The 17,334-nt window shown below is 46.1% G+C and overlaps 1 long non-coding RNA gene across 1 annotated transcript in view; it reads left to right on the top strand.

Annotated features, from left to right (window-relative positions):
* The first annotated feature begins 712 nt into the window (after positions 1–712).
* LOC112834695 (uncharacterized) overlaps positions 713–17,334 on the top strand; it is a 34,628-nt gene continuing 18,006 nt past the window's right edge. The window contains exon 1 of the long non-coding RNA XR_003210998.2: positions 713–1,521. This is a non-coding gene — a long non-coding RNA (uncharacterized lncRNA). The remainder of the gene's footprint in view (positions 1,522–17,334) is intronic.

Here is a 17,334-nt window from a genome sequence, read left to right as displayed (position 1 = left end):
GGTTACATCTTATGAGCTCATTTGTACTGTAAGTTCCTAAATCTTCAGGTACAAATAAAATACGATGAAATAAATATGTATTTTTACATGTGAGCATTTTCATTTGACGCGATTGAAGCAATTCTTGGGGAGTTCGTGACCTTGATCTATTTATTTATTGTATATGAAGAGACATGTGGCAGGGGCCCTTCACGTAACTCCCTCCCACGGCTGTCCCCGTAAGTGGTTACGAGTCTTAAATGGGTGGCACTGGGGTTCACCGTGAAGTACCAAGATCATTCCATCACACCTTCTGAAGTTACTTTCACCAACAAAGGCTGGCTTTGGGATTTTCCCTATAAAAGCTAATTCTCATCTTCCTTAGAATTCTTAAATAGCTCAGCAGGTATTTGTGATCTGGTATAAACAAGGAAACCATTTGCTTCGGAAGAAATAAATTTCCTTTAAGTGCGTACACCTTCACAAAACCCAGCCATTGCTCTCAGCACTTTTTCCCAGCATTTGGGGGGCCCATCTACCTCGTCAAATGCTACACAAAAGACTTTTTTTTCTGGAAACAACTTCCAGCAAGGGATTAGCACCAGTTCTGAGATTCCATTTGTCTTGTTTACATTCCTTGTGCAATTTCAGAACACTGTGTTCCCTTTCTTGTAATTGCACAACAAAGGCCCTGCCACACAGCACTGGAGACTCGTCCCACTCAGCGCCAGGATTTCCTTCGGGCTGGTATTCTTTGCAGACGGCTCTGGGACCTCCAGGTGGGCTGGCTCAGGGAAGAGAACATGGGCTTCAGAGACAGTCCGATAAACCTGGGCTCAAGGTCTCTGGCTGCATTTCGTGATGAACTTGATTAATCTGACTCTGGGGCTTTTTTTTTTTTTTTTCTTCTGTAAAATGGAAACAGTAAAATTGCAGTCTTTGTGGGATCATTGTGAAGATGGACTTAAGACAAGACGTGTAGATCCTTCAGCACAGTGCCGGACAATCTTAAGTACTCCAATAAATGAAGTCATTATTTTAATTACAGTGCTCAGAGACTGTGCAGCGTTCTTTTCTTCATTGTGATCTCCAACTCCTAAAGGCTCTGCCTTTGCTTAAAAGTCTCCCAAGAAACACGCACAAATGTTCCACCAGAGGAGGTGCTAAGTGATAGGAGTCTTGGCTTTCATAGCTGTTTTTTAGAATATTCCATGGCTTGGCCAAAAAGGCTGTCTTGGTCACTCTTTGAATCAGTGTTGCTCTCGTAACATCTCTAGAGACAGAGGGACACCCGACTGTTGATGGTGAAGAAGCGGGTATGTGAAGGGAAGAGAAGTGGGCCCTGTTATGATGATGACAGGAACACAGTGACCTGAAACAGCTGCTGTGTCTCTCACCCTTTGCGTGCTTGAAGAGGAGAGGGTGTGGCCGCCGATCATAGGCTATTGAATCCATTGTCATCAAACTTCCTGTATGTGGGGGTTACTCTATCAGGATGAAGGCCCCAGGCTGGCCCCGAGCAGTCTGAGAGGCCTTCTGTGGGTGAGTCTTGCAAGGGAAGGATGAACGGGTGGGTGTTTGCCTTATGTGTGCTAAGCATTTGCTCTTGGCAGCTGGTGATAAGCACCTCATGGTGTGTTCATGGTACTCATCACATAGCATGGTGGAAGGGGAGCTCATTTTAGAGTCACGCAGTTCTAGACTTGAATCTCAGCTCACTCACTCATTTACTTTGAACAACTTACTTAACCTTGCTGAGCCACCTCGTTTTAAAACAAAACCAGTAATGCCACTTTACAGAGTAGTTGTTACTGGTATAGATAAAAAGCTTGTACTATACAGTGCCCAGTATAATAAGATCACAATAAATGGTGCTTTGCATGGCCATTACTTAAAAATAATCTAGATCTATATAGAAGGAGGGTGATGGGTCCACAGAGCAGGCCAATTTATTATGCAAATGAGCAGGTTTTTACATGGGCCTGTTTGTCCTGGGCATTGTGTCATTAGTGGCTGCTTGCAGAAGAATGAGGACAGCTAGAATTTATTACTAGGTGGGATCCTGGCTGGGGCCTAGTTCTAGTCCCAAGATAGCAAAGCTTTCTTGACGCTTGGTGCTGGCTTCCCAAAGTTGGCCTGTAGGCACCAAACATGCCAATGTGTCCATCTGTCATTGAGGGTGGAAGGAACACTCTCCTTTTTCATAAAGTCCTCACACATATGGGAGAACCCCTCGGGTGGATGAAACCTGGAAACCTGAAGGGCCATAGCACCTCTGTGCTATGAGTGCGAGCTGGGCCAACACAACCTCGCCCATTTGTGCCACGTTGTCACGGGAAGGAACATCTCCCAGCTCCATATCACTGCTCCAAACTAAATACAGTGCCGGCCAAGACAGCAAAGCATGGATCTAGTGGGACTGGGCTTGGTCTGATCATCTATGGCACTACCCCAGAGGCATGGGGATGGATAGCATCCATAGTGGAAATGAGATGGTTGGCAGAAGTGTTGGCTGTTCACCAAAGAACTGTGCTCCCTTCTGTGTTGCTGGGGACCGGATGTTCAGCCAGGGATAACATTGCCCAGGAACACTTACATCTTATTTGGGCCATGTGACGAGTTCTGGCCATTAGAATGTGGCCAGAAGGGATGTAACCAGTTCCAGATTTGGCCTCTAGAAACTTGATTCTTTGTCTCCAAATCCTGTAGGTCGGTTGGATGTCAGTGTTGTGGGTAGCACTGTGGTCCATGCGCTGAGGACTCTCATGCATTTGCTCTTCCAGCTGGGGTCTCTACGGGACTGTGCAGAGTGGAGTCTTACGTCAATTGGACACCACATGAGGGGGAAATAAATTACATAAGTAAAATTTTATATTTTATATAAATTAATACTACAGTTTTGCCACTGAATTTTGGGGGTTTGTGTGTCATAGCAGCCAGCACCATCTTAACTAATTCAAGATGATTTATGGGTTTTTTTTTTTTTTGTAAGATTTGTCTATTTGAGAGAGAGAGAGCATGTGGGCAGGTGCAGAAGGAGAGGGAGAGAGAGTCTTAAACAGACTCCGCACTAGGCATGGAGCCCGATGCAAGGGTCGATTTCACGACCCTGAGATTCAACTAAGAGTCGGACACTTAATTGACTATGCCACCCAGGCGCCCCCATAAGATGATTTGTAATGTCAGCACAGGTATGCTGGAGATTTGTCTATTTAGTGATCAGATAACTGAGGGTGTTGGGTAGGTGATTACACTAAGAAACACGTATGTACCTTAAACCAATACTCAGTTTGTGTTTACAACTTTTAGGATAAGAAGGAAGCCTGATATTTAAAATGTAAGTCTGGAGCCTTGAATGTTGAGTAGATTTATAATGCATAATAAACCACAGCTAATAGGGCAGGAAACATCCATTTAGTACAAATTTCAAAAAATTCTTTCTTGGAATTTCTTTATCCAAACGAACAGTTCTGGAGTTTCATGCTAAGTAATTACTGCTTGATTGATTAATTTAATTGGGGAATAACATCTGAGAACTTTAGAGTCCTGTCTTGACCTGTGCAGAATTATTCAGTTGTCTTAAGCAAAGAAAAAATAATAGTCCAAATAATAATTTCTTGGATTCCTAAATGTCTTAACAAAATCGATCGACAACTACTTAACTGTCAAGACAACATTACAAAGCTTACTGACTTTTGTTTTTCTTTTCAACCTTTCCCGGTAAAAGGACAGGGTCCCCTGTGAGGACAGCTCACTTTCACTTCAGTAACTTTGCTGGGGATTATTCTTCTCTCCTTTATGGGCCTGTCACAGAGACTCCCTGGACTGGGAAGTTTGCCCAGTTCCTAACAGCCACATAGGGCAAAACTCACCGGAAGTGTGCACTTCCCTTTTCTTCCCAGCAACAATTACTTCGTCCAATCCCCAGGAAGTCCTGTGCACTGTCAGCTGTGCGGGTGTGTGTGTGTGTGTGTGTGTGTGTGTGTGTGTGTGTGTCACCCACAATGTGACATAAAAAAGACATATATAAAAAGCAAAAGAAAGGACTTTTCTCGAGACTGCCTAGAAATTCCTAACCTGTCTGAGATGCTTCCTTTGCTGCTTTCTCCCCACAGGACCACTCCTGCATAAGCTGGGTGATGGTCTTCCCTAGAGCAGGGAGGCAGTTCACCCCAGGGGGATGATGGGGAGGGATTTGTGCTTATTTTCAGCAGACTGTAGGCACCCACATTTTACTCACTTTTCTCTTCTAGAAAAGTGATATACTCTCCCCAAATATTTTTTCTTGCTTTAAGTAAAATAAGTGTCTTAGAATTGATTCGCATCATGTTTTTCTCTCACCCTGTACTGTGTCTGAGACTCTGGAGAAGCCTCTGACTGTCCTCTAATGTTCCTGCGTGTTAGTCGACCAGATAGCATAATGGCTGTAAGGAATGACTCTGATTCAGGAATACTCCCAAACAGTAAGTTCAGTGAAAATACATATACAGCTCATACTGGGTACTCCAGTTACTGTTGCTACAGAAGAACTTACCCCCAAAGTTTAGTGGCTTAAAACAATGTTCTTATTATGCTCATGGATCCTGGGGCTTTGGAATTGAGACAGCAGGAATGACTGCTCCATAACATCTGGGGCCTAGACAGTTGGGGGTGACATGAAATTGGGGGACAAAATCATCTAAAGACTCCTCTACTCACATATCCGGTGTCTGATTTGGGGGCATTCGAAGATGAGCACTGTTGACTGAGCATCCATCCAGGGCCTCTCCATGTGGCGTGGTTTCCACACAGCATGGTGGCCTCAGGGTAGTTGGACATCTAACCTGGAAGCTCAGGACTCAAAGTATAAGTGCTTCAGCAGCAAGACAAAAGCTCAGGGAATGGCCTTTGTGACCTGGAAGTCATGTGGCATCATTTCCACTGCATCCCGTTGGTTGCAATCAAGCCACAACCTTGCCCAGATTCAAAGGAAAGAGAATTAGACTCTACATCTTGACAGGTTAGTGGCAAGGATCTGGAAGTGCCTGCATAGAAGATGTTGTGATCTTTTCATGTTTGGAAAATACCATCAGCCACAGTGGAATCTGCTTTTAGAGGTTGTGTGGGGATTTGTGTTGCAGAATTTGAAGCCACACGTGGTCAGTGCTCTGCATTTTGTAAACAAAGTGCTCTGGGGGTCCAGGAAGGGAAGAATCTTGACTTATTGAGATGAGCCTGGTTGCCTTTTCGCTAAGCCTGGAAAGACATGGCAGACAAGAGGGGACAGGCAGCACTTTTAAATATAGGGAGGTGGGACGTACAGGGAATTGTGACCATATCATGCGACTACGGTATTGGAGAGGGGTTCAGGGGCAGGTGGAGACAAACTTGAAATGTCGATGGAACCCAGATTCATTTGAGCATTTGGCTGACAAAGCAAAAGACCAGGGAAGTTGCTTCTATCAGCTCCTCCTGCCCTCCCCCTCCCTCCAAGAGTCTCTACATCTTAACATTTTACTTGTATCACTTTAAATAAAATGTGCACTCCTTTGCTCTTTGGATATATTTAGGCATAAACATACTTAGATATCTTTTGGGTTCTCATTTTTATACCATTACATCTTTGCACACTTTATCTTGGCCCCTTCCTACCGCTTCAGTTTTCCCCAAGACCTTACTCACAATGTGAAGAGAATGGACCCACTTTGGCTCTCTGATTCCCTGGTCGTCTGCTCCTTTAATTGCAGCTCTCTCCTTGCTCTGTAAAACTGCACTTGATCCTGTATGGCACTTATTTCTATTTTTAGTTTAGTTTTATGTGTTATTCATGTTTTTAAAAAGGATGCTGACCAGTCATCTTGAACACTTTGCAAGGCAAATTTATTGAAAATTGGGGCAATCGTTAATTATCTTTGTGTCCTACCTAGCAAGATGGTAAGATGCCATTGTTGGCTCAACACAACCCATACCTGGAAGTACACCTGGGTGTTATTCAAGAGTCAGGAATCCAGAGTCAGGATGGAAAGTTAATTTAAAAATACCCTCTTGGGATGCCTGGGTGGCTCCGTCAGTTGAGCATCTGCCTTCGGCTCAGGTCATGATCCCACAGTCCCGGGACCAAGCCCCACATCGGGCTCCATGCTCGGCAGGGAGTCTGCTTCTCCCTCTCCCTCTGCCCCTGCTCTCTCTCTCTCTCCCTCTCTCTCGTTCTCTCTCTCACACACACACGCTCTCTCTCTCTCTAATAAATAAATAAAATCTTTAAAAAAATAAAAATACTCTCTGACTATCTGAACTGGGCAACTGCTGTGGGGAATAAAAAGACAAAACAGCAGTCTCCTCAATAAAGTATGAACACACAGAAGGGTAAATAACAGAGCGGTAACAGAATAATGGCCCCCGTAAAATGTCCACATCCTAGTCCTTGGGAACTATGAGTATGTTTCTTTACGTGACAAAAGGGACTTTACAGAGATGACTAAATCAAAGCTCTGAGATGGGAAGTTATCCTGGATTATCTAGTTGGGCTCAATGTAATCACATGAGTCCTTTAAGTGAAAGAGGGAGGAAAGAAAGTCAGTTATGCAATATGAGAATGACTTGACTGGCCAATGTTGGCTATGAACCAAGAAATGAAAACAGGCTCAAGCAGATGGAAAAGGCCGAAAGGGAACAGAGCTCTGCGTAACCTTGATTTTAGTTCAGTAAGACCTGTTTTGGACTTCTCATCTTCAGACCATAAGAGAAGATATTTGTGTTGTTTTAAGACACTACGTTTGTGGTAATTCGTTACAGCAGCAATAGAAAACTAGTACAAACAGCAAAGTTAAATGATAGAAGAATCTAGAAAATGGTGTCCTGGGTCAATAGCCACACGTTTGCAAATATTGGGGTTTCTACTGTAATGCCATATATAGATTCTCCTCTCCCCCGAAAACCCCTTACTTCTGCAAAATCAAGCATGAAACATAACTGGGCTTATAAGAAAAGCGTGGTTGGGGCAGATCTTCGAAGCTTATGGAATTTATAACCAGAGCACTAATAAAAACGATAACAGTGCTAATAAAAATATTAGTACAGTTCATCTCCACTGGGATGGCATCTACATCAGTCAGTCTATCCCAGGCTCGTGCTTTCTCCTTGAGAATGGAATGTTCATAGGGCAGTTGTTTCTGATAGTGACCTGCTTCATTAAAATGAACAGTACAATCTTGAGATAGCTTTGTTGGTCAATCATTTCTTTTTCTTTTTTTTTAAGATTTTATTCATTTATTTGAAAGAGAGAGAGTGAGTGAGAGAGAGCGCCTGAGCAGGGGGAGGGGGAGAAGCAGACTCCCTGCTCAGCAGGGAGCCCGATGAGGGGCTAGATCCCAGGACCCTGGGATCACGACCTGAGCCTAAGGCAGTAGCTTAACCAACTGAGCCACCCAGGCGCCCCCGATCATTTCTTTTTAGGCACTGGGGGAAATGTCTTTGCAAATCCTTCATCTTCACTTCAACTTCCCCAGACATATTGGAAAGTCCAATTCTAGAAGTTATGAAACCAGCTCCTACCTGCACCAGTGGAAGATACTTCTGCAGGACATTCAGATTTTCTTTTCCTCAAGTTTTCATTTAGAGCTAAAACTTTCTATTTAACCCTGAAACCCTTGCTGATCATCGCTTCCAAATGTTGATCTCCTTGGAAAAATTGAGGAAGAGCAGACCTGTGTAATGGGTAGAAGCAATGAGTGCCAGGAGTTCAAATAAGGGTGGCAGTGGTGGGAAAGGCCTCCTGCTGGAGGTGGTCTGGAGCAGAGCCTTGAGCATGAGTAAGATAATGGAGATTAACTTCCAGGTGGAGTGAAGAAAAATGGTGGCACCAGCCAACATGGCATGTCCCTGGTGAGCTATATTTGGCTCCGGTACCACTGGTTGGTGCAGTCACAATGGCCAGAGCCAGCAGACCTCCCATTCCCGTGGCTGCTGCTCATGGTATCAGAGTGCAGGCACCAAGAAGCTCGTCCCAAGGAGCCAGTGCCACCCCTGTGCTCATCCTTACATATACAGCAGATGCCTCCCATACCCTTCAAGCTGCCTCGCCCCTGTAATTCCCCCTTCAAATCAGCCTCCTGTGATTTTGTGACACTGGAACTCTTGGAGGAGATAAAAATACAGAACAGCAGGTTCTAGACATGCATGCTTTCCCAACTTTTCCGGCCAAGGTCCTTCAAACGATTTCAAATGCCTCTGCCTATCACAGGGATCTTGAAAGAAAAAGCCTCACCAGCAAAGCCACTGTAGGATGGGGTGGTGGCCTTCAAACACGTACCCCACTGACAGATATGAGGACCTCCTGTGTATTAATGCATACAATGAATCTATACCCATGTCTGTTCCTCATCCTCCGTGACCTGTGGGGTCAATTCCCACGCCCCCACCTCCTGCCCCTGCCCACACCCCTCTAGGTGCCTCTTTTCCCCCTTCCCCCTTCAAATTCATGCTCTAAATTGGAAGATGGCACTCATGCTGGGAAAGAGCTGGAAGTGCCCCAGATGCAGCTGTGGAGCTCCCCGTGTGGCCATTGGGTCCCTCCTCAGGGTGCACCCTAGAAGACCTTGGCGTTGGTTGTGCTGCTGTCCTTGCCAGTGGCTACACCGGTCCTGTTGGCGCCCCTGGACTCGGGCTTGGCCTCGGCCTTTGTTCCGAAAGAGCGTGCTTTTATCACAACTTTTTCAGAATCTCTCCTGCCTGTTTGCCCGCTGTTCACTCAGAAGTAACTGGGTGACCCCTTGATATCTGGGCTGCAGAACATGCCGGGTCAGAGGAGAAATAAATCCTTAAGAGCATTCAAAGGAGAGCCACCAGGACGATTGAGGAACCTGAAAAAGAAGGCAGGGCAGTGGGGGACTTGTAAATGTGATTCTTCCCCAGAGGATGGGAATCCCCTTTCTTCTGCACAACCAGCGAGAGTCAACGTTCACTGAACTTTTGCTAAGAGGGAAGCCCTGGGGGGGGGGGGGGGGGGGCATGAAGGAAATGGAAGCTGGCGCTTGCTCTGTCCCGATCACAAGATTCAGAAAGAGACTTGTGAGATAGGCATCTGCAACTTCTTCACTCACCGATTCAAGCGGTAACGATGAGAAATGAGATACACGAAATGGATTAGTAAGGGCCGGGGAGGCACAGACTGAAGGTGTAAGTGAACTGGATTTAAATTACACAGTAAGGAGCTCTACCAAGGGCATTTATCAGTCCTTCTTTGGAAGGCTTTAAGAAGAGGGTCGGCTAAACTAGGTTTAGACGGGGACTTGTTGCAAGCAAGAGGAGGGAAGAGTCACGGAGGGTGCAGCGCCCTCAGCCCTGCCTGCCTGAGAAGCAGCGCCTGCAGGTGTAAATACTTGCCTGCCAGTTTGTTCAGCAACTCATCGTCCCGCCGCACCCACCTGCTCCCAAGGGAGCCGATGTTAAGCTGGCATGGTGAGAATGATACTGGTCTTGGTGTTCTAAATGAGGGGCACGAAGTACAGCGGACCTTGGCCTTCAATTACCATCACAGGGAAATGATCTCCATAATCTACGGAACTCCCCTCATCCCACTGGTTTAGCAAAACTGTCAGGTGTTTTTTTGTTGTTGTTTTGTTTTTTTTTTTTAACACGTACCATATTCCAGGACAATGATCTAGAGAAGTGTGGGGAGTTGGCATTAGCACAGTACAGTATGGAGGGGGGATGGCGGGGCACTGGAGGGAAAAAGCAAGGCCTTGCATGTTTTTAAAAACTGCTGCCAAAAGATAAGGCTGTTTGTTCAACTTCTAACACTGATCAGGCGAGGACTCTGCCAAACCAGGATAGAAAGAACTTTGGTCAGCAAATAAATACACGATTCACGTTAGCCAGGCAGGGAGAAGGGTTGCTATGGGTCTGCATCTGTGAATAGTCATAGAGCAATAACTTGAAGGCATATCTGGGGCTAGGTGTCGGATTTAAATCCGTTGGTATGGAGGGGTGATTTGGAGTCTACATTCAGAAAAATAATTTATCTAATGAAGCACCAGGCTACAAACACAGGTTTCTTAATAGACCCAGATGGTCAATGGATTAAAATGATGACTTCCCACATCCTAGGTGCCAGATGGCTCTCCCATTGGCCTCACACTGACCTCTGGGTAACAGAGCCTTGCCATCAGGGAGCAGGCTTTGGGGAGGCGTTGAGGCCAATTGAGGTATTATAAAAGGAGACAGTTATCTCTGTGAGTCCTGGCTATTACCAGGAAGTGATCTAAAACATGAAAATAGATATGCATATCAGAAGTTGGAACAGTTTACTGAAGGGCAGTTTGGAGAAGTTCATTGACTTTAAGGTATTAAAACCCACTTCCTCTTGGTGTGGAGACACTGAAATCTCCTCCTTGCTGCTGTGGGCTCTGAGTGTGAAGAGACCACATGTGGGACCTCTATCAGGTGGACAGTTTCCATAGGGGGAAGACTTACCCGGGGTAATTTTGTAGAAGAGCAGAGACTTTGACAAAAGCTTCTCTGAGTCAGTGACAAGCCGTTGCATCTATCATTGGAGAGTCTAGGAGGCAAGTTCCAAAATCCTCCTTAAGTGGTACTTGAGGAGATGCAAGGACATGTCAGAAAGCCTGGGTGGGGAATTTACCCCGAAGCAGATGGACGTGGCTGCCACATGGGGGAGTTTGGACGTAGGACTTGAATCCAGCCATGGTCAGGGTTTTCTCAGCAAAGGGCCTCCCCGCTGGCTCTGCTGGGGCAGCCCTCCCAGGGAGGTCCCAGCTCAGAGGAGCAGGTCTGAGGTGTCTGAACATCCATGCGACTATCAATGACTTTGGATAAATCTCAGCGTGGGACACCATGAGACTTCGGATTAAGAATTCAATGTTGGCCAAATGCTGACGTGTGAATTATATTTTTAAGCTGTGACTTCCTTCCTGTATGTTGTGGCCAATGCATAAGCTGGGGGAAGGACAGTTGGTGTCTCTCTACCAGAGACATTTCCCCAGATTTCTGGGCAGATTCTTGAGTCGACAGAAATCTGACAGTGCTGAGAAGCAATGTAGCCCCTCCAAGCACAGGCTCTCGTGCCCAGAGACCGAGTAGCAAGCACATCCATTCATCCATCCGTTCCTATTTGGAGCTGAAGGCTCTCGAACAGTGGGGAGGTCATTTCTGCCTCAGCATCTGCTGTTCCACAGCTGAAAGAGGAAGTAAAATTGAAGGCAGGAAGGAGCATTTTGAAAATACTATGGACTTCACGGAGAGTTAACCAAGCAATCTGTCTCTAAAACCTCCTAAGAAATTGTTGCTGGGGATATATTGTTCTCCGATTCTCGGGATGGTCTCTGCCTTGTAGCCGCTGTGACATGGAAGAACCCCAGTGCCCTAAGTGGTAGTCTGCGCACCTGCTGGAAATGTGGTGGGTGGCAAAGACCAGAAGCAGCACCGAACTCCTGGCCCAGAGGAAATCCCTGGTTCGATGCTTCCCTGGGAATGGTTTTTCATCAAAATGGTGTTTCAAACATTTTTCTCTAAATATTATTATTTATAAATATATATATATATTTATATATATATATAAATATAATATTCACCGAGAGTGGGAAACTGGGCTAAAGGAGCTTGTTCTCTGTCCTCAGATCATCTCGTGTTCCTGCCCTCTCCTCTCGATTTCTGAGCTCTGTTTGGCTTAACTGTGTCGAGCCTTCGGCCTCTGAGCTCATGTGCGGAACTAGGTTAGGAGGGCAAAGTGCTGGGTTAGAAGGAATTTTTTTTTGCCGGTGATTTCCCAGGCACAAGATTTCCTTTTTCTCCTTCTTGTTCTTCTTCAGAGGGGAGCAGGGTATGTGGGGTGAGGATGTGCCGGGCTGCCTAGGCAGGAAATACTGTCCCATGACACCAAATTTAAAAGAAAGAGCTTTTAGAAAATGGTAACGTATTTTGGATTACTTCTTTCATTTTGTTCCATGCCACTGACTTCTTCAGGCTTTGCGGTCGTCCAAAATGTTGCTTGCAAATCCCAAAGTGAGCCCACGAAGCTGACGTTAGTGGCTATGCTTTTCCTAAAATGCTGAGGATTTTTTTTTTTTTTTTAAGGTTAATGTGTTTTTTCAGTTGGTCAGAAGATATTTCGAGACCATCCCCTGGGTGCATGGTGATGTAATGGGTCTTTAGGGATAGCAATTAAAGAGCAGGCCCCAGGCCCTGCCCAGCTGTATTTACAACCTTTTGCAAAGAGAGGACCCAGTGTGGAATGAAAGGCCTCACCCCAGGGCTGGTGGATTGGGATGTAGGCAGCCGACATGGAAGAGAAGGGGCCCACCGTGGGTTCCGGAAAAAAATAAAAGGACGTGGCTCCGGCTGGTCTGCACCTCGGAGAGCCACAGGCAGGGAAGGGGAGACATGAGGAGTAGGGGATCAGTGACGAATGCACGGCCTTTCCAGCCTGGGCTCTCCCCCTCTCCTCTCTGTTGCTACACGCTTCTGTCCAGTCCAGTCATCCAGCTCCTGTGCAATTTCGCACAGCACTCTCTCAAAATGGAGAGGCTGTTGTCGTGGAAACAATATGGCTTTGGAGGAAGTAAGACTTGGGTTCGAATCCTCTGTCTGTGCGCAGTTACAATGTTAGGCTCTATGTTCCTTCCCTGTAAAATGGGCGCACCGAGACCTACCACTCAGGGTACTGAGGAAGACTAAAGTAGATCACGTGTGTCAAACACGGCGCGGTGCCTGGCACGGGACAGATGCTCAGTGGAGGTTTGTCCCTTGGCCCCCTTGGGGCAGCCACTCACAGGGATCTGTTCTCACTCATGTGTGGGTGGAATGGATAGGCCATTGAGTCTGGCTATGTCGCTTTCCAGACGTGCGGTGCCCCCAGCTTCCTTCTTCCTAGAGAGGAGATGATGTCATCACGTCGTCATCAGGATTGAAAAGGGAAAGCGATACAGCTGGCTGCCATCTTTAAACCTCTTTTGAATATGCCATCCCCACACCCCGAGTCCCCCCTGCCCCCCACATGCAGCTGTACCTTGTCATTGCCTTCGCGGGAGCCCCATCGGGTGCCTCTGCCAGGTATGGAAGCTGCTTTGAGGTTCCAGGGGACTGTCACTTCCAAAACAGGCCTTGCTTCACTTTCCATTTTTACAACTGCCTTCACTGTTGAGCGTGACCTGATTTTACCTGAGAAGCCAGTTCCGGATAGAGTTTCCCCTGTGCCCTGATCAAGCCTCATCTGTCAGAGCGGCTCTGCCCTATCACACTTGTCCCACCCCTGCCCCTCTCCAGAGCTTGTCTTGCCGACTGAAGCATGACTCGAGACCATGAAGGAAAACTCAGGCTCAAGAACCCTAAGAGAAAATCCGAGAACAGTCTAAAGAACTCAGTGCTCAGGTGTCAAGGGGAAATGACCTTGTTTCATAAAGGGCAGTTACTGCTAGTTTACTAGCCTCACTGTGGATCTAGTAGACTTCACATGCGTAGGGGAAGAAAAACAATTTCCCTCTATCCTTCTGAGTTCTCAGCTGAGACCTCTGTAATCAAAGACAGATTAACAAGAGCAAAACGGATTTTTGTTAACATGTCTACCTCTTGTATATGTGGGAGATGCCCAGGAACAAACGAGTAACTCAAAGAAGTGACTTAGAATTCAGGTTTAAAAGCCATCTTTTTTTTAAAGATTTTATTTATTTATTTGAGAGAGAGAACGAGTGGGGGGAGGGGCAGAGGGAGAAGCAGACTCCCTGTGGAGGAAGGAGCCCTACTCGGAACTCAATCCCAGGACCCTGGGATCATGACCTGAGTGGAAGGCAGATACCCAACTGACTGAGCCACTCAGGTGACCTGTTTTAAAAGCCATCTTAATAGAGAAAGGGGAAGGAAATGTAGGCCTCTTAGGAGAGAGGAAATGATTTTTAGGAAAGACAAATGGGCCCTTGAAAGAACAGATGGGAGGTATGATAGTTTGTGACAAAGTTTGTCTGGCTGTGGGATTGACTTCTAGGCCCCCTGTCTGTGACAAGAGTCAGTTCTCCCTGGTTGATGATGCTCCTGGGAGGAGATTTACGACAACTGAGTTCCTTTTGGAAGATCTGTCTTTAAGTAGATGAGGGGAGTTCAGAGAAAGCCTTTCCCTACATTTGCCTACACAGCTCAAAATAGTCAATACACCAAAGCAGCATATTTGGGGCTGACATGCCTAAACTCCTAAAGTCCTATTTTGGGGTGGCATATTCTATTATCCTTCATGTGCAGTCACTAATTAAAGATTATAGACACTTCTGAGGAGAAAACCAGGAGCACCGTTTGGGCCCATTGAAGGGAAAATAAGGAATCTGCTATCCCTTTGCAGAAGCTGCTCCACACGACTTTAATGAGACACTTTCAAATGGATACGAATCAGGAGAATAGAAAGATTTCACTGGTATTTTGCACAGTGGAGTGTGAAATGCCAAGTTTTACTTTACTTTACTTACATATCCCTGGCCAAAACCCAAGGAGGAAAGGAGTAAATGGCCGTGAGGCAGAGGGGTTTGATTATCAGATGCTTAAATGTGGCATGATAGTGTTCTACAAAAGTTTTGAGACATTCAACATATGTTCTCTTTGCTTCAGACAGAGCCGACTAGAAAACATCTGGGGGGCACACAGCAGTGCTACGTGAAACATCTGTGTATAAATCATACACGGTGCTGCTTGCTATTTGTTGGCTCTCAGCTCTGTTCCCACCCTGCCTGTCCTTCCTTCTCTGGAGGGGCTGGAAGCCTGGGAACTACACATCCCCAGCCAGCTGGCTTCCACTTAGGTTCTACCCATTGGGAGGCACTGGTGGGAGACGGCGAGGTAGGTGGAGGGAGAAGCCCATTTTTCTTCTACTTCTGCTGAAGGCTTGGGCGGAGGCAGCGGCAGCAGCAGGTGAATGTGGGTTCGCTCTCAGGTGGTGGAATTTCAATAGCATTGGGGGCAGAGGGTGCTCCTGCTGCACAGCATTCCCAAACTCTGGCTCTGGCGCAGGGACGGGCAACCATGGGTGGGAGTTCAGCCCCCCTCCAGCTTCCTGAAAGATGGTCCAACGAGAGTAGTGGAGCAGCGGGTATACCAGCAGTCTCAGCCACAGAGCGGTTGTGGATTCTGGATCATGCCATTTTTCCCCTGTACTCAGTCTGCCTTAGGATGGTAGTAGCTTCCTGCTGTTACTAACCTCTGAATGATCTCAGCTTCCTTTTTTTCCTCCTCCAGCCCTTCACATTTTGTTAGCTCTCCTCTATTTAAAATTCCTATAGTAGTTTCTTCTGACTGGACACTGACCAATGCATACACATATAAACTAAACCCAAAAATTGAAGGCAAATTGGGGCACCTGGGTGGCTCAGATGGTTAAGCGTCTGCCTTTGGCTCAGGTCATGATCTCAGGGTCCTGGGATCGAGCCCTGCATGGGGCTCCCTGCTCATCGGGGAGTCTGCTTCTCCCTCTTGCTCTCTCTCTCTCTACGTTCTCTCTCAAATAAATAAGTAAAATCTTTAAAAAAAAGATGAAGGCAAATCAAAGTAAAATTTCAATGTGTTTAATCCCCTGCTCCACTTGCATTTTGGAGTTTACACAAATGAAGGGATAAGCAAGATTTTACCCTGAAAATACAACAAAACTCAGTTCCTCGTCAGATGTCCTGCAGCCTCCACCAAGGAAAAGAAGTTAGCACAACAAGTATTTTAAAACAAGAAATTTTCCTTGAGGGGGGCCTGTCTATAATCTCAGTCTTCAATGACATTAATAATAGGTATGCTTTCACCAAGTGTTTTTTAGATGTGAGGCCCGTCAAATATGTTATTTTATTTAATTATCACAATAACTCTAGATTTTAGAAATTTAATTCATAATGAGGAAAATTAAATATTTTTAATGGCACTGGTTGATTGTTTAGTGGCTACGTATCCCTCTCTAGGATGCAGACTCTTCACCATGTGACCTAGCCATCCCTGCCATGCAGCAGCCTAGTTTATTTCTTCACTCCCCTGAATTTGTGATGCCGCTTGTGACCTACTCGGCCTAGAGAATGCACCAGAAGAGACATGCATGTGAGTTCCAGAGCCCAGGCTCAAGAGGTCTGGCAGGCTCTGCCTTCATTCATTTGGACCACTGTCCTGTAATGTCTATAAATGCAGCATGTCTGGCCCTATTGGAGGATGCAAGGCCATGTGAGGAAGGAACAAGATGCACCAGCTTACGGCCAGTACCCACTTTCTGCATGGGAGTGTGGCCATCTTGGCCCTTCCAACAAGTTGCCTTTCACTGAAGGCAGCTGCCTGAGCAAGCCAGGTGAAACTAGATGAGGAAGCAGCCAGCTAACCCACAGACTTATGAGAGATAAGAAGTCATTGTTTTCTTAGCCACTAAACCTATAGGCAGCAACATATAACTGATAAAGTGCCCTTTGTTGTTTTTTGCACCAAGCATCCATCCTGCCTTCATTTGCTGATAGCATCCCAAATCCCTTTTGTTGTACTTGCCAATAGGATGCTTGTCCCTCCCCTGGTCAAGGGGCAGGCATGTGGCTTGGACTGGCCCACTTGGATGCTCTGTCTCTGGAATTTGATTCGTGACCAGAGGGAGGAAAATTCTGGGTGTAACTATTGAGACCTGGTTTCTGCTATCAAGATGCTTTGGAGATGCTGGTTCTTATCCATTCCACATTTTAGCCTGAATCAGTTTCTGATGCTTGTGACCAAGTACCCCCAAACTGATATACTGTGACAAATTAAGACGCTAGCTCTAAGTCACACTGCTGTGAGTAGCAGCACTACAACTTGAACCCACATCTGTCCCATCTACCTTCCACTTATCCATGTTGTCTCTCTAATTCCTTCTAATCCATTTTCCTCACTCATCTGAGCATCTTGAAGATGCCTGGCCTTTCTCAACAGGCGTGTAGCTTAGAAGGGCCAATGATCCCACTGTGAGCTGTAACATGACATCAATATTGGGTCTCTCACCCAATGACCAGGAGGTAGTAACCCCAGAAGGGGCTTTTTAAACTGGAGAAGTGGTGTGTTGAGCACAAAGTGGTGGATTTTTTTTTTTGATTTATTGAAGTGTAATTGATACACAATAAAATGTACAATATTTGATGCACATGTTTAAAGTGTACAATTTGTGGGACGCCTGGGTGGCTCAGCTGGTTAAGCGTCTGCTTTTGGCTCAGGTCATGATCTCGGGGTCCTGGAATTGAGCCCCAGGTTGGGCTCCCTGCTCCGCGGGGAGCCTGCTTCTCCCTCTCCCTCTGTCTGCCGCTCCCCCGGCTCATGCTCTCTCTCTGATAACTGAATAAATTAAATCTTTAAAGTGTACAATTCAAGAGGTTTTGTCATACATATACACACACAAAA

This window comes from Callorhinus ursinus, unplaced genomic scaffold (genome assembly GCF_003265705.2).
Source record: "Callorhinus ursinus isolate GAN/ISIS: 27379988/994484 unplaced genomic scaffold, GSC_fseal_2.0 scaffold17, whole genome shotgun sequence".
Classification (NCBI taxonomy): Eukaryota; Metazoa; Chordata; class Mammalia; order Carnivora; family Otariidae; genus Callorhinus; species Callorhinus ursinus.
This window is presented reverse-complemented; position numbering and strand designations above follow the sequence as displayed.